Source organism: Agrilus planipennis, unplaced genomic scaffold, assembly GCF_000699045.2.
Source record: "Agrilus planipennis isolate EAB-ADULT unplaced genomic scaffold, Apla_2.0 scaffold2, whole genome shotgun sequence".
In the NCBI taxonomy this organism is placed as follows: domain Eukaryota; kingdom Metazoa; phylum Arthropoda; class Insecta; order Coleoptera; family Buprestidae; genus Agrilus; species Agrilus planipennis.
Genome location: NW_020442464.1, coordinates 2,637,049 through 2,660,571, shown reverse-complemented (window position 1 = coordinate 2,660,571; position 23,523 = coordinate 2,637,049). Strand labels below are relative to the sequence as shown.

The 23,523-nt window shown below is 35.5% G+C and overlaps 1 long non-coding RNA gene across 1 annotated transcript in view; it reads right to left on the bottom strand.

Moving 5' to 3' along the window:
• Positions 1–23,523, bottom strand: part of LOC108741680 — a 75,289-nt gene that overhangs the window by 27,051 nt on the left and 24,715 nt on the right. The window contains exon 3 of the long non-coding RNA XR_003232447.1: positions 11,276–11,357. This is a non-coding gene — a long non-coding RNA (uncharacterized LOC108741680). The remainder of the gene's footprint in view (positions 1–11,275; positions 11,358–23,523) is intronic.

Genomic DNA, 23,523 nt, shown 5'->3' with positions numbered 1-23,523 from the left:
TTTTTTTGAACAAATGATTAATGGAATTCGTCAAGTTCAGATTAGTCACTGGCATTCATCGAGTCATAAATTTCAGATATTTTAAATATGAAAAAGGTGATGAATCCTGATCCATCATTTATTTAAAGATTGCTTTCCCAATCTCCTCAAAACTTGTTGATATTTATATTAGAAAAGTAAATTCATCATCATTTACTCCTAAATTAATGATTTATTTAGGATTAGGAATCTAAACTTGCTCGCATATACGATCAGGAAAAATGAAGTGACTGCAGAAATTCAATAGTAACAGAAATTTATAAAAATATTTTCCTTTTTATATAATCGCTTATTCTGAATGATTCTTATCCAAATTTAACTTTAATTACTAATAAAACTAACAAAAGCAAAGAAAAACGGAATCGGGAAGGCATTTATGATGATAAACTGACAGACGAATGGAGATGCGCCGTGGGACAACGCTAAGTAGCGTATTATTCAAAAACGCGTAGTAAATGTATGTATACGTACGTGTAAGTAACATATTGCAGTATATCGAATAATATGTTGTGTCCAGAAGCAATTTCAACCAAGTCGTGCCAGGCTCTGGTAGTATCAAGGGGCTGCTGACGTATGTAGTAGCAGGGCGCCACATTAATCAAATACGTTGGGCGGCAGCCTATTTCGGAATTTTGACGCAGTGAATCGGCGCCAAACTATTTCTACATAGGAGCAATATACTCCATACAATATCCTACTACATCACTACAGGGACATTCATGTACGTATATACGTTGCATGTAGCCATTTTAATACTCTATCATATACTAGCTGAGTACGTTCAAACCTGACCGTTATCAATAGTTCATAACAATAAATAATTTACATTTTAATATTGATGCCATTTTCAATAATTTGATGATGTGCATCTATATTAAACGTCAATGTACATATGCAACCTATTATACATCCAATTATGGACATTTAAACCCGCAAAACTGATTGCTATTGATCCTTTTCCAGGATTTATCAGAAAATCTTGTATACCAGTCACTTTCGTTAATAAATCATTTGGTAAATGTCTAGATGAAAGGGGGTAGGGGTGGTTGGGATCGAAAGAGGAGGTCCCCCTACCACTGTACCATAAAAAGTTCGTGGCAGTCTCACCCCCCATAAAAAGTTAAGGGGGTTAGATAGGGGTGGGAATAGGGGGGATCGAAAGAGGGTGATCACTTGAGTAAAACCCCATAAAAAATTTGCGGGGGTCTCACCCCCATAAAAAGTTATGAGGGTTGAAAGTTGATTATTTTGACAATTTTCATACACTATAATTCAAATAAAATTCAATAAAAAAATTATTTTCAAGCGGGTGGAGGTGGGGGATCGAAAGAGGGTGGTCACTTGAACAAAACTCGATAACCTAACCTAACCTACCCTATTGATAAAGATATTTAAATAATGTTTGATATAACTTTCTCAATATTTTTATGTATTTTTCATTAGTTTTACCTTTGAATATTGTTTAAGAATGACTTAGTATATAAAGATTTACTTGCCTAGAAATGTATAAAAATTGGCATATTTATTAACTTTGAACCCCCGTAACTTCTTATGGGGGTGAGACCGCAACGAACTTTTTATGGTACAGTGGTGGGAGAGTCCACCTCTTTCGATCCCCCCACCCCCACCCAGAAGAGCCATCATCTAGACCTTTACCAATCATTTTCATAAAGGCAAGTCGATTTTGTAATTTATATAAGGCTTAGTGATAATTACACTCAAATCTTACGTAATTTTGACAATATCTTTTCCAAATGTCCTTAAAGCTTAAAAGTTGGTTTAAACGGTAGATTCTGGCGAGTTCAATCGTTAGTTATCTATCTACACGTTAAAGTTGGCATACATCTTTGGAAAAGTAATTCTAAAAATCTCTTTCAGGTGTGACGATGAAGGCATTGTGGATCTTTAAATCGGAAACGTTTAGAATCGGATATGAAATAGTAGAGTAATGACGTCCTTATTACTAGCTTACACTAATTACGAGTATGTCGAGTGAGAACGGCTGTGAACCAGTGGCTCAATTACACTCGATGGAAAAAGAAGGAAACGCCATTAGAAATACCAAGTCGTAGGTAGCAGGAATAGGAAGTCGGCTCGTCGTCACAGTCTCAGCCGTGTAGTAGTCAGTCGTCGTAGTCAGCCAGGATGTCACGAGATCCCCGGTGAATAAAAACACCTTAAATTGGATAATAATGCCCGCTAGTTGCATCTTTTATTATGCCAAATGCTCTTATGTAACCCGTGCATGCAACACGAAGAAGAAACGCAACGGAACGAACAAGCAATGCGGCGGCTATTACCTTTTAAAGCACCAACAGCATATGCATAATGTAAAATATGTATACTGTCGGTGGGTAGTAGATAGGTATTGTTGAAGTTCCTATTGTTTACTTTTTCTGTCTTTATGCGGTACCTTTTCGTTGTTTTAATCAAACGTTTCTTGCACCTGACATTCATCTGACCTAATAAAATTAAAAAAAAAAAACTTCATAATTTTACCGTCTTAAATCAATTCTTATGTAGAAGTAAATAACAATGCTAAAAGTATACAAATACGTGTCACTAGTTCTCATCACCACAAGGTAATCAATGGACTCGTACCTTCACTCTTTCCTATCCACAGCCAATCGTCGCATTTCCCTAATACTAAAACACCCTATATATAGCCCTAACTATTTAGTCGGATAGAAGAAGTAAGACCCTTTTAGGTCTCACAAGGTGTCTCAGCAATCTTATATCTCCCTTTCATTATTATTCTTACTATTCTAACCTTTTCCATCAATGATATTTAATCATACGTCTACAGCATCACATTTTCACTTCTTCTTTTTCGCCGCGAGGGTTTTCAAAGTTACATTTCTTAAAAGCCAAAAAAAAAGATAGAAAAGTAAGAGTAGATACCATTAAACTAATAATAAGACTCGGATCACAATAATTTCGAGCACAATTCTGATGGAATCTCAAAAGATTTCGACGATTTCATACTTTAGTCTGTCTGCTCCAGGTCACTCAATAACCTGAATAATTGTTGGTAAAAGGATAACCCTTGTTTGCTTTATTAAATCAGTAGTAATAACTGATTGCATATTATGCATTTTTATATACTCAATGTAATTTCCTACTGATAATTAAATTTTCCTAGAATGCTACCAAAAATAAACAAATGAAACTTAAAAAGTTTCAAAAATTCATTTTTTGAATATCTTCAGACTTGCTTTCTAGTCAATAAATGTTAAATAACCGCACACAATATCTTACCAATTGGCTTTTGAAACATCATGCATTCTTTCTAACTTTCGGATGAAATCTAGTAGAGAAATTATTAAATATTTTGGAATTCAACTTTGTAATCCTCGACTCGCTTAAAACTTCAAAATCATCTGCTGATGGAATTATTATTACCTATTTTCAAAGTGAAACTTCTGCCTGTTGCAATCAAAAATTGTTAAAAGTTTTCGACATCATTACAGACCAAGTTTTTTGGATACCACTGAAGCTAAATAACATCAAAATTCATTAAACTCGTACAGCACATGCTTTAAAAGGCAAGTTAAAATCGGCAGCTGAACCAGAAAAAATACAACGCTCAACAAATCGGGATGCTCATTATGTAGTCCTACAGGACAGGTGTTGTATTTGTATTCATAAGCAACGTCGTTTTCCCGCTACGGTGCTGTTTGTTCTGGCAGGAAATTTAAATTCGAATGGTCGTTTTCTTTTTTCATTCTTTTCTCAGTTTTTGAACAACGAAATTCGTGGTCGCGAAATTACGGGATATCATTTGGAAATCTGAATGGTCATTACCATTATAACGCCGAAGATTGCTTTCGAGAACCATTAGACGGTTGCGACAAGGTGCAGTCGACCAGTGTCTTGGTGACACGCGCTCGGCAGATGTTTTTGGAAACAGGTGCTACGTTTAAAACAAAAAAGAGACAATCTACGTTGGGGTCAGACGAAAAAATTGTACCATAGGTAGTGTCGGCTACACACTATAGGAAAAGTAACCAAAATTATTAAAATTCCTGTTTAGGGCGACCAAAAAATCATTTAGTTACGCATTCATGTTGAGATAAGAGAGTATGTAAGGTGTTTACTGCTTAGTCATCATCACAAGATCGTCAATCCTAAGACTGGTTGGAAGCGCAGGTCCACTCCTTCCTATCCTGAGCTAAAACTAGAACATCCCACATCGTGAACTATTTGCTAACAGTAATCTAATCTAGATCTACCTCAATTCTTCTTAATTCCTGTTTCTGCCTCTAATATGTCTCTGACTAGACCTCCATGCTTGAGAAGGTGTCCTACCAACCTATCTCGCCTATTTCTTATCGACTTCCATACAGTCCTCTGTTCTCCTATTCTTTCTAATACCTCTTCATTTCTAACCTTCTCTATCTACGGTATCCTCATCGTTCGCCGTTAACAACACATTCTTTTCTAATTTCTAATTTAATCGTTCGCGAGCATAGAAGTGACTTTTATTTAAAGGCGACGCGACCCTCGACCTTCCTCAGAAATCAAAAACACAAGAGCTTCTTTATTTTACTATTCTGCCAGTAATATTACGCGAGAATTAATTATGAAAGAAAATTATAATTAATTATTTAGAACCTTTCAAGGTTCTGTTATTGCCTTGCTGTTTTATGAAAAGCATTACATATTTGCATTCTACTTTGTTGCAAAATTAACATGATACGCTTATTTTAAATTTTAATTAAATCGGAGAATTTCAACAATGAAATTTTTGCCTAAGTGCATGTAAGTTAATGAAACCCAAATTAAAAGGTAGGTACCTATTTAGTTGCTAATTGTGGCGCAATTTACATTGGACAATGTGAGAGGCCAACAAAAACTAGAATTAAAGAGCATATATCAATAACAACCACAAATTTTCAGATAAAATCAAAATTTTATGCAAATACAATAAAGGATAAGGGCTAATAAAGAGACTGTAGCAGGTAAATAGAATAACATTAAAGATACTCAACCCTAAATCGCGAGTGTCGCGTTGATAACGCTAACAATAAAAGTACAAAACGATGGAAACCCTAATAACTTCAAGAAGGAGACCCATTTAAGATTTTGAGCAAGTGGTTTTGGTAAGATGAAAAGTTTTTCGGCATGTTCATCGTGATCTCGATCGCATACGAGCCATCTTGCTTTTGACACCGTTGGTGGTTTTCAAGACAATGCAAGATCGATATATTTTTTTGTCCTTAAGGCAGCGCCCTAGCCAATCGTAATAGAAAATGTCCGATTTCTGTTAGATTACTGGCAGCTTCCGTCTCTAAAAATATTAAAACGCGCACTCAGGCACGAAAATACAAACCTCGATCTGTATCCAGATCACAGAGACAATCGGCAAAAATACCATCAACATAATGAGCAGATATCTGCATGTATCAACAAAACATGAATAATTAATTGGACATGGGGGAGTGCATAGACAAATAATCACATTGTCAGAAGTAGTTTATCATTCGCGATCGTAATTATCTACAGTTTGTTTCTTACGTAAAACAGTTGTAGGTAGCAGGTACAGGGCTGTGATTTTGTTCTTATCGTTAGATGGTGTGAAGACGGATGATGCTAGTGCTGCTACTAGTAGCACCTACAGTTGATGAGGAAGGTAGAGAAGACAATGACTGCGAATGTAATTACTTACTAAAGAATGAGCAGATCGTCTAATAAGAACAGAAGAAGCATCAGCAACACCTATAGAGCCTTTTATTTAAAACAACGTACACGAACGGTCTAATTATAGTCTAGACAGACGAAAGGAGAGTGTGTAGAGAGCAAGGAAGCGGCACGGCATCACCGGGAAACCACCAACCAACTAACGAACGTACGTTCAAACGATGGTATAGCAACAGCAACAGGTGAATTGGAGCAGGAAGCGACGCGTCTGCCTAGCGGATATTCTTCACATTCGTCGCGTCAGATTGAGTACTCTCTGTACTCTGCAAGCGCGATATTACAATATTATAACGATAATTTACTCACAAACACCTCGAACAAGCGATGTCTTAATACGAATTTAAAAAACGACCACCGAAGTAATGCCGGACAATCCTTGATCCACATCTCAACAAAACCGATCTCGAAAATAGATCATCTAAATTTAATGGGTACAATTTTATTTTAGTCCAAAACTTCCAGACATGTTCTTTTAGAATTAAAACCAACGGCAGCCTCACAATTAGTCCTCTTCACATGACGTTTGAGTTCATTATTCTCCTTACAATCATCCAAATCCTTACATTCGTTACATCCCCCGAACACATGCACTGAAGATTTACCACCACTTTCACGTATTCTACTAATTTTTTTTTCGATCCTCATCTAATACTTACAAACTGTAGTCTCATTTCCTACCCTAAACCTTGCTATTACGTCCAAATCTTTGTTTCATTTTACATACTCCGACTCACTCGCTCCCTAACAATGCCCCCATAACAAGGCTTTCATACATTTCAAATCATCCACCCTTATCGTCTCCCCACGTCTTACGTTCACCATTTTTCCTGCACGCAGATTTATACTCATCCATTTGTTTAATTGCACCCGATTCAATTTTAACTCCCTTAATTTAATTTTTACTCACTTTTTTATCGTCATCATCATAAGGTCGTCAGTCCTAAGACTGGTTGGTTCCACTCCTTCCTATCCTGAGCTAAACTTCGCATTTATCTAAAACTAGAACAACCCACATCCTTAACTATTTACCAACCTTTTCTTTTCCCTGCGCCCATTGTCAATGTTTAGCACCCGTACAACGCCGCGCTCCAAACACACCTTTAGCAATCTTTTCCGAGTTTCTACATTAACCGTTCGCGAGCATAGAAGTGACTTATTATTATTCTAATTTTTCGTCTCCTATCTTTATATTCACTCTTTCCCTACTTTTTCTTCCTTGCACACCAGTATTTTAGTTTTACTTTTATTTATTTCCATACAGTACTGATCTGTCAGTAGCGTATTTATCGTACATATATTTTATTCCAATTTTTAAGATTCTCTTCCTCCATCCTTCCCTTCTTATATCCTTTGCTTCTAGAAAAGATTACAAAAGTTTTTCGCAAAATAACCGATGCTCATACTGACAATGGTTGAACGATCTAATAGATGGCCAATTATCTAAGGTAATTGTGCTAAATGTTTAATGAAAATTGCGGTAATGATCAGCCAATTAAAGGGACTATTTAGCTAAGCCGGGGAAGTGGGCGGCTAAACTTAATCGCGTACAGGACCGTAATAAGCCCCTCGCACAATGAAGTTGATGAAGACAACCCACACTTCCTTTGAAAACCTCAAGGACGGTAGCTTGGGAATCTGGAAAACTCTCTAGAAAATATCGTCTCGTTTATTCAGATAAAAATAACGCTAAACGCTACTAATAATCGTTCACAGGAGAATGATTTTTAGAATAACGAATTTGTAGAAGGGCATGATAAAAAGATTAGAAAATATTACTTAACGAGGAGTTTGTGGAAATACAGTGCACAAAAAATTGTAAATAACTACTTAATTGTACAAAACACATCAGAAAAATTTGATTTTGTGAAGCTATTATACATAAGGAAATCTAGAAGAAGTAGAAGAATTCAAATATCCAGCACACACAAAAGAAACAACAGAAATCACCGATGTAGGTATAAGGAATTGGAGAAAAGAAATTTGGAGGAAACTGGAAAAGAAGTATCTTGATGTTTCATATTTTGGTGAAGACTATTTTTATGTATGGAGTTGAAATTTGGAGATGGCAAGCTAAAAAAACTGGAATACCTGCAGGCCAGGTACATAAGGTAGCCCTTGGGCTTAGAGATATTCACGCTAAAGTATGGAATATACATTATCCTAGAAAGAAACTAAGAGAATCAATATGTATAGAAGCGGGATGAACAGATACTGTTGTTTATACATTTTTTAACACAAACCACTGCCATCTAGTATCAATGTAATGGTGAATGTGAAAACTCATACCAGAAATGAGAAACACTACAACGAAGAGCAATTCTACACGATAACACGGGGCCAATCAATCTAGTCCATTCAATAATACGATTATTATTGGACGAAACCTGGTTATTATCAAAGCAGATATGATAACAAACATGCTTATCAATAACGACTAGATAGTAAGAACAAGCCGATTGTTTTTATCAACAAAAATAAAAAGGAAAAGCAGTAATTACTTAATGTTTTTTAGGTATAGTTACTGGTTATTATGTTTTTTAGGTGCAGTTAGTGGTTACCGAACTTTAATTAATTCCTTTATAACTGTATTTTCTCTATAAACACATAAAAACTTAACAAGATAGAAGAAAATACTAAGAAAAATGTATAGACACAATGAAAGCTATAGCACAGTGACAGAACCTACCTTAAATAAGAAAACATTAAACCGAACCACTAATAAATTATACATAAAACTTTTTACAAGACTTGTTAAGAGAAGAAAAAAAAAAGTAACAACAAAACCGATAAAAACTAATAGGTTCATTGACAGAAGCTAATGAAACATCCACGGCTGAGACATTAGAAGGTTGTTAAAACTAAACTATTGAAATTTATCCAGGGTTAAAGACCTTTGTTTTATTTTTGCTTCAATTTATTTTTTTCTATGCGAGCTACTTGATCAGATCTTTAACACCGAGTTTCTTAGAATTGTGATGATAAGAACTTCCAATTTTCTTAAAATTTTTGTATGTTGTACAGTTCAGCATGATGAACATGACAGCAACAACGCTTACTGCAGTTGTGCTATCTTTTCCTACCTTAGCTTAACCTAGTCTAACCTTAGCAACAACAACTCTTTTATTTAATTGTTTTGAACAACAAGGACAGAGTGTTGCCGTTGCCATGTTCTTAATTTTGTTTAATGCTGGGCAAACCCAAACAAAAAACTCACTTTTGATTAATTTCTTTACGGAAGGGTTGAATTTAGTCCTCTTTCTTTCTTTAAACCATCCAGAACTATGACAAATAACGATTTCCCCGAAAGTGAACAATTACCAGAACAACTTATACGGCAAGGAGTTTTCAATAATAAATCATTTACCCTTACTTTTAATAAATGATTTAGTAACATATCCCGAGATCCCGGAACAGGATGTGTCAACTTACGGAAGACAGTAGCAGTGTATCTGTCTTTAGCACGCGTGTGTGTGTTTCTGTGCGTATCAGGGTCTACGTCAGCTGTTTCCCGACGACGCCGATGCCGACGCCAACGACAACGACGACAGAGTCGGGCGACGAGGTCACTCCAAGTTATTCGCCTTTAGCCAACGCGTGTCTGGAATAGACGCGGCGCGTCGTTACGTCACCGGTATCACATGCGGATGCCGCAGCAGACGCCCGCCGCAACATCGACGTCGGCGTCGTCTCACGCTGTTGTCGACGTCGCCGACGCCTTCGACGCTTCTTGCCAGCCAACTGTAACTGTCGACAATAAAATACGCCAACGCGGAAATGCTTCCAACATGTACGTGTGCATGTATGTACCGAAAACCGAGTAAAAATCCATAAACACGCAAAACGGACGCAAGAATCGTGTAGAGGAAGTTTAGGGAATTTTGCGGCATTTTTTTTTTAAACAAATGCCATAGAAATGCTATAAATACTTTTAGGTTTTACTAAATCAAGAGATGATGCGTTTACTACATCATAAAACAAATTCACAAAAAAAAAAGAACAAATGCAGACAAATTTGCTACTTACTGTAGGATTCAACAGTGTTCAACAACATCACTTTTCAATAAAGATATTGAATGGCCGATTTGAACCAACAATTAAATAGAATAAAATGTTCTTGAGCCAGGAACCTTTTCAGTTTGGCAAGTCGACATCCTTATTGAACATTATTAAATCACACAAGTAGCAAATTTCTACGCACCTGGACTAACTAACTCTTTGAATGCTGTTTAATGGCATCCGGTGTTCTGCCTTAGATAATACATACGGCGTACCGATGAGATCCAAAAGTTTTCAGATCTTGATTCAGTTCCAGCAGAATATTTACTAATCGTAAGAGTATTTTCGACAAAAAAAGTTAAACAGCGTGTTTCCCCAGTACCTTTATTATGTTTCTCGAAATAAGACTATGAATTACAAACTCGGCTAGTCTTTTTGTGAAATTGTTAACGTTGTAAACTCTAAGTTGGTGCCTATTACATGTGCTATGTTAGAGTTCCAATAAACCCTTTTTAACACTAATTGGGCATAATTTTCAATGAGGGGTGAAAATTCTGTCCATTACATAGTTTGGATCATAATTAAAATATCGATCTGACGAGAATGTTCGTACAACAATAATAAATTACCGTCGGCCATTTTGGAAAAAGTACCTACATCAAAATATTAATTAATTCCCAACGGGATCAAATATTTACCAATGGAACAAATTAGTTATTTAGCTTATTACGAGTCTATTAAAACGAAACAAAACTTGCGAGACTGCAACGCTAATAAATAATCGTTGCATTTCAAAGAAAATCATCGGCAAACACTGGAATTGATACATATAAATGTTTGACGTTTGACTTGCGAAACCGTTGCTTCATTTCTATAGATAAGATATGCGAAAAGGAAATGAATGAATTGATAATAGCGTTGTCCAAAGTGCGCCGCACTCGAAAAACTATCATTCATAAAGTTATCAATACAAGAATGATCGGGTCGAGGGAATTATCGTTTCGCAAACATACAACAGAACCGTCAATGATACAAAATACGTACAAAATTGGGCTACAATATCACATATTAACAACAACACTGGCTTTATACACATTAGAAATATATATACGCTATATATTAATATTTATCCTATTGTGAAAAATCCCTAATTGAATGCCGTACTTCTTTCTTCCATCCAGATCCGTAATTCACATATTAAATTTAACACAATTAAAGATCTGTTAGTGTAAAAATTGGTTTCTACTTCATTTTCCATCCAATCGAACACAATACAAAAGTATGGAAATTCTAAAATATTTTAAGTTCATTCAACTTCCCCTACAGGTATTCGTTTACTTCAATTTTTTAATTAATTTCAAATACTTTGAAAATCAATAGTTCCATTTAATTGAAGAACTTCTGGCATCGACAGGATCGTAATAGGAATTTAATAAAAATATCAGATGAAATTTTAGTAGGTAGAGGTAGGGTATTGTTGTACGTAGTTACTTAAGAAACCCATGACGATAACGCGAGTCAACAAACAATTTTGCCTTACCTTTCAACTGCAGATCGCTGTTTGCTTTCGACGTTTCTTATCGAATTCGATTCAGAGTTTCTTCGCTCAGCTTTGTTCGCAACTGCAACAACAAAACGTTTCATGTTGTCAAACTGTCACAGATACACTGATTAATCAATAATAACGTTTCAGTTGAGATAACGTGTGCCCTAATTCTAAAAAATACACGGTTAACACACAAATATGAATATTTTCGACATTGTTATTACCACCGAATGTTACATGTTCGGTTGAACAAATATCAATTAGAGAATTTATTTTTAGTTTTCCATAATAACAACAAGGCCCCCGCTTTACTTAATGAACTGATATTGGGCATATCTTAAGAAGTTTAACCAATGAATGACGTCCGATGAAAAAAAAGCTTGCATCAACTGACGTAAATCTATTTGTAAATTGTAATGATAGTGATAAAACATCAACTTTGAGCCTAACAACACTTAATAATTGTCAATTATTACGACTTTACATTTAATAAATCAATTTTAGCATTTAGCATTAAATGAATGTTACTTTTAATACATAAATATAGAACATCTTGATCATCAACACAAGGTGAAATTCTTTTCTGGTCTGGACATTACTAAATGCTGCTAACACATGATGTGGTTTTTGTATGTACAAATTGGAATGAAACTGTCACACTACAAGTCAACAATTTCTATACATATTGCTAATCAAATAAAGCAGAGCGATCTAAAATTTTGGTTCATAGGTTTGTTTGCTGTTAAAAACTGATGTGGAGTCACTAATTTGTAGACCCTACCTATAGGGTATAACAGGAGTAACTGCCGAGCATTCGAGGGTGTAAACTAAATGTAATAATCGATAGCAAGGTGAGTTCGGCAAGATTAAGCGATTTTTTAAGAAAATCAAAATAATTTACAATCCGAAGTCGGTCCTGTGCGTGAATTGACAACATAGGTGTCTACTGAATAGTATTGTACGTTAAAAATCTGCAACTACATGGATGGAGAACGTAAACAGTACCGATTATTAATCGAACGTCTAAGATAGCACGAGGTAAAAGTACGAACACGAAAGATGTACGACATGCGAATTTGCGTCGAACTAATAGCGGTTATTGAGAACATTCCAAATTCCGTTCTGCGTCTGTAAACAAAACCCCGTGGTAAAAATTAGGCTACACAGCACTTTTCCTTTGAAACCACCGACACAAATCTACTCGCGGCTGAAAATCAGTTCATTGAAAGAAGCAGATGTCAACATCAATCCTTAAGGACTTGAGGAACGCATTATACACTACAGATCCATGGTTTTGACAAATTGCTTCGCGAATTGGTCACTGGCTTGTAGAAACTGCCCACTAAACAGACATTTAAAAGATTTAGCAAGTGGTGTCGGTAAGTTTCTCACGAAGAATTTAATTTATTGAAGACACAGCACATTATTACCACTTTTTGGCTATTACCTACAAACTTGTAATTTCTGCTTTCTTATCTATAGTCTTTGGTTTACGATTAGTGCCGATGATAATTCAAATAATTTCGTAAGATACTTCGTCATCTGAAGTTAAATAATGTAATAACCTGAAGAGGTCAGAGTAGTTAGCACACTGGGTAGCATTAACATGAGTTACAAATGCGTAAGGATTAAAAATTGATAAGTTTACGAGCAATAGTACAAATGATCGCCATCTGTCGCCGTTTTAGCTATTAAATAATCATAATAATAATAATAATTGTTTTACGATTGCTTACGCATTATTACTTAACGACAAACGGTGGTGCAGCCAACAGCAAAACACTCATATAATACAACATTACCAACTCACTCACAAATATCCGAGCATTCTTCCGTAGGTAAATTCCGATGAAAAGTAAATATTTACCGGTGCAGTTTCCCTGAACGCATTCCTTCCAACATTAGCCGTAATAAACAGTTTCGTTTAACTTGAAACCTCGTCTGTAGTTACACGCATAATAGGTGTAATGTTATACTACAATACACGCATTCTATCGGGCTTTTTGCTCGAAGGAATTCGTATAGAAGGCACGAATAAGAACGTTAAAAAACGATGCGAACGTGGTTGAATGTCCGATTCCCAACACATAATACATATGTACATATGTATTATGTATGTGCATGTATACAGTAACTATGTCCATCTATGTAGCAGGAACTTCTTATGCGATGGACAGGAGAATTTTTAGTAAAAACTCATGGAAAATGACGAAACAAATGTATTTACTTTCTACAACAGTTTTTAGAGCTCGATGCCTTTAAAGAAAGACGAGAATCCTTACAAGATTATTCACGTGTCCTTTGGTATCCATCTTGGAAAAATTGTACAACAACGCTTACAAATATCTAACACGAAATAGACTAGCAACGATAGCTTTTACCAATATTCCTAAAATGAGGGTAGTCAAAAATCTTCCAAGCGTTTGAAGTCTTTTTGATATGGTTCAAGTTCTTTTCACAAGTGCTTAGGGGCTTTATAAAAAGTTAATAGGAATTTCTGAAGCATTCGAAGCATTTTTGATGTGGTTGCAGTCCTTTTCAAAAGCATTTAGAGCTTTGAACTTTATCACTTACCAATAGTATTGAGCAAAATTGGTCTTTCAGTATTTACATTAAAAAAAAAAAAACCAAACACAAGGATTTACAAGTTTAAAACTATTTGAAGCAAATTTACTATATTCATTTCTTGGAATAAAACATTCTTAGTATTTGAAATTTTCAATTTGCTTTACCAGATTTTAAAACTAAATAATAAAAGAAAACCTTAGTAGTGTTTGAAATAAGGGAACTACAGGAATGTTCTCGGAAGTAAGTGTACTTTGTTCCTTAGTCTGGATAACTCATTGTTAAAATATAGACAAATTAATTTTTTTCTATATTTTTAATTTTTTCAAGTACCTTATACTATTTTTTTGCTAAAAGATTAATTTATACGCTGAAGGAGGCCTAAGTTCTCGAATTGCATAACTCTTATAACTAACGAAACTATTTTCTTTAAAAGTTATGACAAGCTCGCATGTCTGACAGAAAATTTCGGCGTTTAACACAATTTCTCTGTCGGTGCAGAAAAATTTGTGATTAGAATTAATTACTCAAAAAAAAAGTAAGTATCAGATCAAATAAGATAAATCAAGATCGCAGACCGGCACAGCCTTGCTCATCACTACTTTTCAAAGTTATCGGTAATTCATCAAAATGTAATTGGAGTTTTGAGGAAGAAACTGTTTTTGAATGAAAGAAATTGCTATGGGATTAAAGTCTTTTGGTGAGGGCATTATCATTGGTCCTTTTCCAGCTATCTTCCAGTCTTTTTAATTTCATTCGGGCAGATTTAAAATGAATAACAAAATATAAAACAAACACTTCTTATTATAATAAGTAATAATTAGACGTTAAGACTATAACTAATTATTTTTTGTTATGTGCGTTTAGTTTCAGACAGTTGATTATTTTTGTCGCCTATTGTATAAGTCGAATATTTTCAGTCTCCGTACATTATATGTATGAAGACAATGGAATGGTTCAAAAAGTGGGTCATTCCAGGGTGGGAATTCTCTACATTGGAACGGTCACTACATAAAACGAGGTCTATTTTGAGAACGAAATTAGACTAGTGTTTCCTGTTCTTCTATGTACAAACATACATGAAATCAGTCATAAAAATAAGTTGCAAACAAAGTATGGTGCTGGTGCCAATACTCCCCCTCCCCTATCGCATTTCTGCTTGTAATCTGATTCGTTTACTGCATTCACTCGATCAAACGGCAACAACTTAATCCATATAAAAGCACAAGTAAATATAGAAGACATTTGTTACCTACTTTTTAAAATGCAACGAATAGCGCAAAACTCACAAAAATACGCAAAAGAATATTAGAATTCATTTTATTGATGCACCGGATTGTTATTTTGCATGATACCTACTGGCAAACCGGGAATCCCGGAAAAACCATTAGTTTTAATCAAGAGAGTTATATGGTGTGGTAACCCTCTATCTCTCGTCCACGAAGAAGGTTACCAAGTTTCGCCCTGAAGAAAGTCCAGAACATTCGTGAGTATTTGAGAGCATTCCATAATATTCCGGAACATTATGGAATCTCATGTCAACTCCCTGAACGAACCTGAAGGGCATGCTTTTGAAGATATGAAGACTGAAAGATTCGCCCTGTAGAAATTCTTAGAACAGTCCAGAACATTCGAGAGTATTTGAGAGCATTCCATAATATTCCAGAACATTATGGAATCTCATGTCAACTCCCTGAACGAAGCCGAGTAGTCCAGCTAGTGGTTTAATAATAACTGGATTATACGTATATTTATAAAGGAATCTGTAATAATAACAAAAAAGTGGAACAACTGAAACAAAGTGCGAAATTCTCACAGCCAGAGTGTTATCGATGGCGTGGTTTTTAGGAAGAGTTCGCGCATTGATAGTCGACCGGACTGGTTTCTTTCGGAAAAATGTTAAGAACGCCATTCTGGAAGAGAACACTCGAACGTTTCCTATTAACAACTACCGTTTTTGTCATATCCGTGTAAATTCCTCAAGAACGTTCTCAAAAGAGATGAATAAAACCGCTCGCATTCGAAAAAAGCGCGAGAGACCGAGACTGGCCGCCAACCACAACCTCACCGAAAGGTGTTTAATTTTTCGGTTTCGTCGTAATTGCGACTAGGCGCCTTTATGCTCTATTTATCGGCAAAATCTGGCAAACTGCTCATTGTTTATTGCCTCTTACAATTAGTCGGCGTCCAAGTACACAAGTAAGCAACCGCATACACAACAACGCCACCACCGATAACTCTGACTAATCTCTGAACACAAGCAATACCGACCATAACCAATTCAAATTTCGAAAATTTACACCAGCCTTTCATCATAATAAGGTCGTCAGTCCTAAGACTAGTAGGACACGCACTTCCACTCATTACTATCCAGAGCTAATGTTCGCATTTACCTAAAATTAGAACATCCCACATCCTTAACTATTTGCGCACTACTAGGGGAGACCGGGGATCGTCGACTAGCTTTTTACTGAATAGTTCATATTTTTTGTGTTTTAATGTATATAGACAAGAAAAGCATGTTAATTGATAGAAAATCTATTAACCTAATAAAAATATGTAATATTTAGTTCTTAGTTTAGTATAATAGTGATGATTTAATGCATTTTACAAAATATTAAATCTTAGTCAATCTACCCCTGGCCCGGGGTAGGTAGACCATATGCCCGGGGTAAGTTGACTCATGTACCAGTAAGAGTCAAATCATGAGAAGGAGCAAATAATTAAACATTTTTTTAATATAATTGAACCTTTTGTTAAAAAATAAACTGGCTAAAGTTTCCTCTTCTAGATTAGTAAAAATTTGTCAATTTTTTATATATTCCACTGTGTCCAGGGTTAATTCTGCTCTCGTCAATTTCGGATTCTGTTCTAATTTTTCTTTTAATTTGGCCACGTAACGATTTAAAAGTCCAATAAAAAGTTAATTTATGTGTTGTTTTCAACTACATATTTCATTGGGGTTGGTTGAATAATTATTCAACCAGCCCCGAAAAAAATTGGTCTACCAACCCCAGACGCCATTTTTAATTTTGATCGCATGGCTAGCCTAAACACTGCCGTTGACTTGAAAAATAAGATATGAAATATGATAAATGTGCCCTCATTAAATGCTAGGACTAATAGAAAAATGATTTACATAAAACGAGTAGGCATCAGATCAAAAAATACAATATATCAAAATATTACTTATGTAATTGAAATATGAAAAACATGTCAGTGTTCGAAAACAACGCACGACCGCGATGTGACGCTTCAGACAACTGAGCGGGACGCGAAATGTAATGCTTGGTTATGATCAGATGACATAGTTCATACACTGTCGAAGAGTTTTCGGTAGTTAGTCTACCTACCCCTATAGTCAACTATCCCCGGTCTCCCCTACTCCTTCCGTCCTGACTTATCTGACTTTCTAGATACCTAAAATCGGCCAATTATTCTAATTTTTCGTCTCCTATCTTTATATTCGCCCTTTTCCTACCTTTTCTTCCCTTGCATATCAGTTTTACTTTTGTTTATTTCTATACAATACTGTTTTGTTAATACCGCTTCCACTTTATTCAAAGCTATCTCTAACTCTTCCTTGCTAGATGCTAATACTGCTATATCATCTGCAAATCTTGACATCTGCATCCTTGTCTGACGCCCTTCCTAAAATTGACTTGTCTACGTTGCTGCTGCAGCTTTTGTGGATCAATTTATTGATAATATAATTTAAAACACTTTTTTCTGGCATTTTTAGCGGAACAAGAAAAGTAGAATATCACGAGTTTCTTAAAATCTGTAGAAATCGGAATCCCACCCAGAAACAATCATAATAAAAATTACGGTCAAGTTAGCATAACATTATTATTAAACTATGAACCAACCATTCATTTGTCTGTAGAACTGTTGATTGTTTAATGTATGCAAGCTAGAGTAGATTGTTTACGCGAATAATAAAAATATCCAATTTGAAGAAATCGTTTGTAGTGATCGAGTAGTACTTTAAATAGCCAGGTTATAGTCGAGTTCCTTCCGTTGCCTAACTCGACGCCAAACAACACACACAATCGGAATTTATCGACCGTGGCCGAAATCAGTAATTCCCGCTTTCCTATATAACGAATAAGTCAATGAACTTATCGTTGTTCCACAATACGTCAAGCTTTTCGTTCATTCATTCATTCATACACGACACAAGCAGCGGAAGGGAAATTGTACTGTAAGAACGTCGACAAATACCACACTACGACGACAACACGACAACATAAGTGAAGAAGGCTTAACGAACAAAACGCTCGAGGAGATGTACGTAAAAATGTCGAAAGAGAGAGAGAGAGAAAAAAGGAGACAGACCTAAATAGTGCTGCTGCAGTTTGTCCAGTTTTATTATACTCTTGTTGGAATATTTAATGAATGGATTTTGAAACAGCAATCTACCTTTGTTCTATACATATATGTGTATACCATACTAACAATCAGTCTCACACGGAAGGCAATATTTACACACACACACCAAGATAATATTGTACATTAAATAAACAGTTTTATGTTCATTGAAAAACTTTTAATAACATGAGCCAGCACGGAGTGATAAGTTACGTGGTAATACTCGCGATTAGATTGGAACGTTTTTCCTTGCAAACTTGCTCAATGCTGATAGCACAGATCTATCTCTATATACTCATTGCATTTGAAACCCTCGCAAGGCACATCTGTGTATCTACAACATTGAGATTCGCCAAATAGGCATACCTATGAACACCATCTGGTATCAAAACTTGTAAACCGAATGAGGAACTTTACATGGGAATTGTGCACGTACATTATAAAACCGTTTACTATAAAAACATAAAACGCCTAAACTAAATAAAAAAAATGTTGATAATGCGGACTCGAAATAACGAATTTAAAGATCATGATCATAAGGTCGTCAGTCCTAAAACTGGTTGGATACGCACCTCCACTCATTCCTATCCCGACCTAATCTTCGCACTTCCCTAAAACTAGAACAACCCATATCTTTAATCATTTGAGAACAGTAATCTAATCTAGGTCTACCTCTACCCCGCTTAACTCCCGTTTCTGCTTCCAATATGTCTCTGACTAGACCTTTATGCCTGAGAAGGTGTCCTACTAACCTATCTCATCTATTTTTTATTGACTTCCTTAGAGTCCCCTGTTCTCTTATTCTTTCTAATACAATAATCCATGGCATCCTCATCATTCGCCGGTAACACCACATTTTGAAAGCTTCTAACCGAAAGTTAGAAGACGAAGAGTTAGAAGAAGTGGCTGGTTTTCGGTATCAGTCGAATGAAGCGGATACCGTGGATAGAGGTTAGAAATGAGGAGGTATTAGAAACAATAGAAGTCACTATGGAAATCAATAAGAAATAGGTTAACAAAAGTAGAGATAGACCTAGATTAGATTACTGTTCACAAATAGTTAGGGGTATGGGATGTTGTAGTTTTAGGGAAATGCGAAGATTAACTCAGGATAGGAAGGAGTGGAGGTGCGTGTCCAACCAGTTTTAGGACTGGCGACCTTATGACGATGAAGATAAGAATCTTTGAAGAGAACTGATTAATTCCGTGCGTCATCTTGGAAGTTAGTATTACAACTCCAGTTGGTTGAAATGATCGTGGATCAGATGTTTACGTGCCTCATTATCGCAAATTGGCGTTTTCTTTCCGAAATAAAGAAAAAAACGGCGTTCACCTTAAGAGGACGAGAGAAACCGCGTATAATCGAACGAGAACAGAAAAACTCGAACTGCATTCGTTCCTTTTTAACTACTACACATTTTACGATTATTCCGACGCCTTTTAAACATAAATACCCAATTTCCAAGGAAACGTACGGTGAACGATAACAAATGACCACAACAATGTAAGTGCAATTGTAAAAAAACGAATACGATAAGACGATAGAAACAATCGTCAAGGTTTTTCTAATTGTTTCGAAAAATTGAATGAGTCCACAAATCAAAAGTGATTTATTTTTGGCTTGCACTAATTCTTCCCTACTGTTTTTTCTCATCTTGGTTTATTATCGGATTCGCGACGTTTCAGTTATGGCCAGTCCATCATGACATATCAAGGAGTTTAAAGCGCCTAGAATAACAATTATTTGTCTGTACTTCCCGCTTTTGAAAGTATCCTTAAATTATCTTAAATCAGGGGTTCCACAATTTCCATTTTTGGTTCATTATTTGTTACTTTGTGCCATTCGATCAGGCGAAAACAGCAACCACCATATGTACCGTACATGAACGAATGTCTAAATAATGGCTATTTAATGCTTGTTATGCAAGTTTGCCTATCAGGCGTCGTAGTCCCCCATAGATCGTACACATACGCATGTACATACATCCATATACAATTTATACATATATACATATGTATATATATATATATATAAAGTATAGAAGGTAATATCAATATTGCTTGTTTCGACAAGCGCTCTATCGCGGAAACATTAGCTTGATCTTTACGACTGCGTTCCAGTAACAATAAACGTTAATGACGAAAACATTACCGTAAGTTAAACTGCGCATTTAATTTGCGTGCCTCGACAATAAACCACTTACATAAAAAAAAAATAACTTAGGAGTAACAACTTGCACATATACGATGGCAAAATGTGTACAGACTGCCTACTATTATAAATAACAACAACAACGGCCTAATCGTAAGTTCTTGGTCAGTAATTTAAATAACCAGACGTACGTCATGATTTTCATCTTGTTTGATACCATCAGCACGCCACCGACACTAAATGGCAACACACTGTCTGTCGCAAATGTATAATAAATACTGGGGGGGTTCCAAGAAATAACTTCAAGCGAAAGAGGAAAGAAGCTAAACCTCTTCCTAACCTATTTGAATTTGTTATTGCGAAGTTTTTTCAATTTTTACATAGTCCGCTACCCGGCTGAATCATGAAGTAGCTTTGCCGGTTACACTATTTAAAAGGAGCTGGGGTACTCCGCCCCGTATTAGCGTCAAAGATCAGAGGAAGCACCTTGTTGATTTCATGAATCCGAAATGACTTATACCAATGCCAGAGTGAAAACTAAACCGATTGGAAGGCGAATTCGTCCCACGAACATCCGACAGCGATAGACACTGATACTACGGGAGATCTGGAGTCCCAACGAGGAGATATTCCTTCCTGCCAGATCATCTAAAGTAGGGGAAGGAGAGTCCGCTAATCTGTTAAGTCTGGGTCAGCAGTACCTACTAGAAGGTTCTGGGGGAACTAGCTCATCTCTTAGGAGAATTTCATACCGGTGACTTCAGGCTTCGTACGCACTCAATCCATCGACCATGGTGGGTAAACCGCGACATAGGAATCCCCACGTTAAACAAAACATACCAGGGGTAACTCCCTAGATATGGCGATTAGACTTGAATTTAACCATCGATATGTATATATTCGTGTTTACGTTAAACTCAACAATGAAACTCCCTTATTTTCGTTGTAATAAATGTGAAGTGGTGTATAATATGCGTAGTAGTATATTTTATTATAGTCTTAAGCGTGTAAACAAAATGTACTGTATATAAGCCAATATTCGCCGCGTTCTCCATCCAATATCACGGCACGCAGTAATCACAATCGCGCACACACATTCGACTTTATACGTAGGTACTACGCAATAGTGAACGAAGAAAGAGGGCACGGAAATGCGTTGTTAAAGAAAGGGGAACGTGTAATATACACATATATATAGGTCAATGACGACGACCACAATGTCGAAACCAATATGTGACGCAGTTGTCTTTATCTCTGCGTGTAGATTTAACTTCTTTTGTTCGTTGCACACTTTCATCGTGTTGTGATTGAAATTCGGAAGGACCTACTTCAATTTCAGGGTTTCTTACCGCAGAATAAAGAAACTGATCCCTTAAAAGACGATTTTTCCTAGGAAACCAAGTGAAAACTCACAATTCCGTAAAAAATTCGAGGTTCTAGTTTGTTGCAATAGAAGGGTACCTTTGGAGACAAGTAGGTCTTCCACCAACAAAAAATTCAGTTCTTGCTATTGAGCGTTTATTATTATGGTCCTGGATGGTGTCAAATGAAAAGTGTCCACTAGACTTACGAATACAGGGATGCTTGCAGTAAAATTGTAAAGTGAAATTAGACAATGACGTACGGGAATTATTAGGGAGCATGCCGTTCTTGAATTTATTTTTATTTCTCCTTCGTTTATCAAATAGAACAGAGGTTTCTCATATTGTTAGAAAAATCCTTTCTAATTTCTTCCTCATGATGTCGTCTATGAGAAATCAAAAATTAGACCGAAAAAGTAAGCATCAAAAGCTTCTAAAATCCTTACGTATTAGCTGATTGCCCCTCAGTAAGATGGATTATCCATAGATATTTACTGTTTCCTCCTCAAAACATTTTTACTTATTTTCTCTTTACCCTTTTGTAACAGAAATGTATGTTCTTGGATATCTTGTAGATCTTACGAACTTCTTTATTATTTAGATGAATTTGTGGTTGCTCCAAACCATCTATCACTCTTCGACACTCAAACTTCTTAGAATTTTGCGATAATTACAAGCAATAAATATACTTAAGGATTTAGTATTGTTTCAATTAATTTATTTTAATTAATATTTAATGCTTTAATCAGCCACAACCAAAACATACAGAACTTTTTTTATCGTTATGATCTATGTATTGGTTTTTATCGGTACATTCAAAGTGCGTTTATATACATATTGTACAATAAAATCATTTACAACACGTATCTCTATTAATTTTAATAGTGCCGAAATTCTTATAGACTGCTATCAAAATATTTGTAGATATTAATTACTCATCGAGTAAATAATTTCGGTGACTCATCCAATAACATTATTACAACGGGGACGGTTAAACATTAGTCGAAACTGCGGAGAAAAAGATACGAAACGATTTGTGTAATATCATCCATGCTAAATAGTCAATTTGTTATTAAATGTAAACTGAATCACTATTTTTATTATACAGAAGCAGTTAACCACTTAATTTAGTCACCTTATTAACAGTAATTTCAATAAACAACTTACATACGTATGCCATAAATTGTTACACAAGGGAATTTCAAAATGACTCCCGTTCTGATGTAATAATTTCTGCACAATAATTTCGAAATCAGTTTAATAAATAAAATATTATTGGGATCCGTCAAATGGGAGGAGCCTAAAAACATGGCGCCGATTAGGGAAAATTTATCGTAGTTCCTATAGTGTACCGTGCAATTTCCAAGTTTTTAAATTACGATAAAATGATAAGTATTGACACAATATGTGATTGGGCTGACACAAAGCATCGGAAAGGAAATTTCGATGAAGGTGAGCGTGTTTTTAGGTAGGTTCTTAACCTCAAAATACTTATATCGTATCATTAGAGTTGTGTTAAATCAATTACACAGGAATAAATAATTTATCACTTTATAATTTTAGTATGATTCTAGTTTTAAATATTAAGGTTATGGCTGATGGTAAATATTTACTGAAATATAATCATGATCATCATAAAATGACGTGAATAAATTTTTATTCCCGAATTCACTTCTTTGATACCTACTGCTTTCATCCAAGCTTCTATTAGTTTACTTTTTTCTCTAATTTTCCGAATATATTTTTTACATATATAAAACGGTTAGTTTTTATTGGAAAGTAGTTAATGTAGG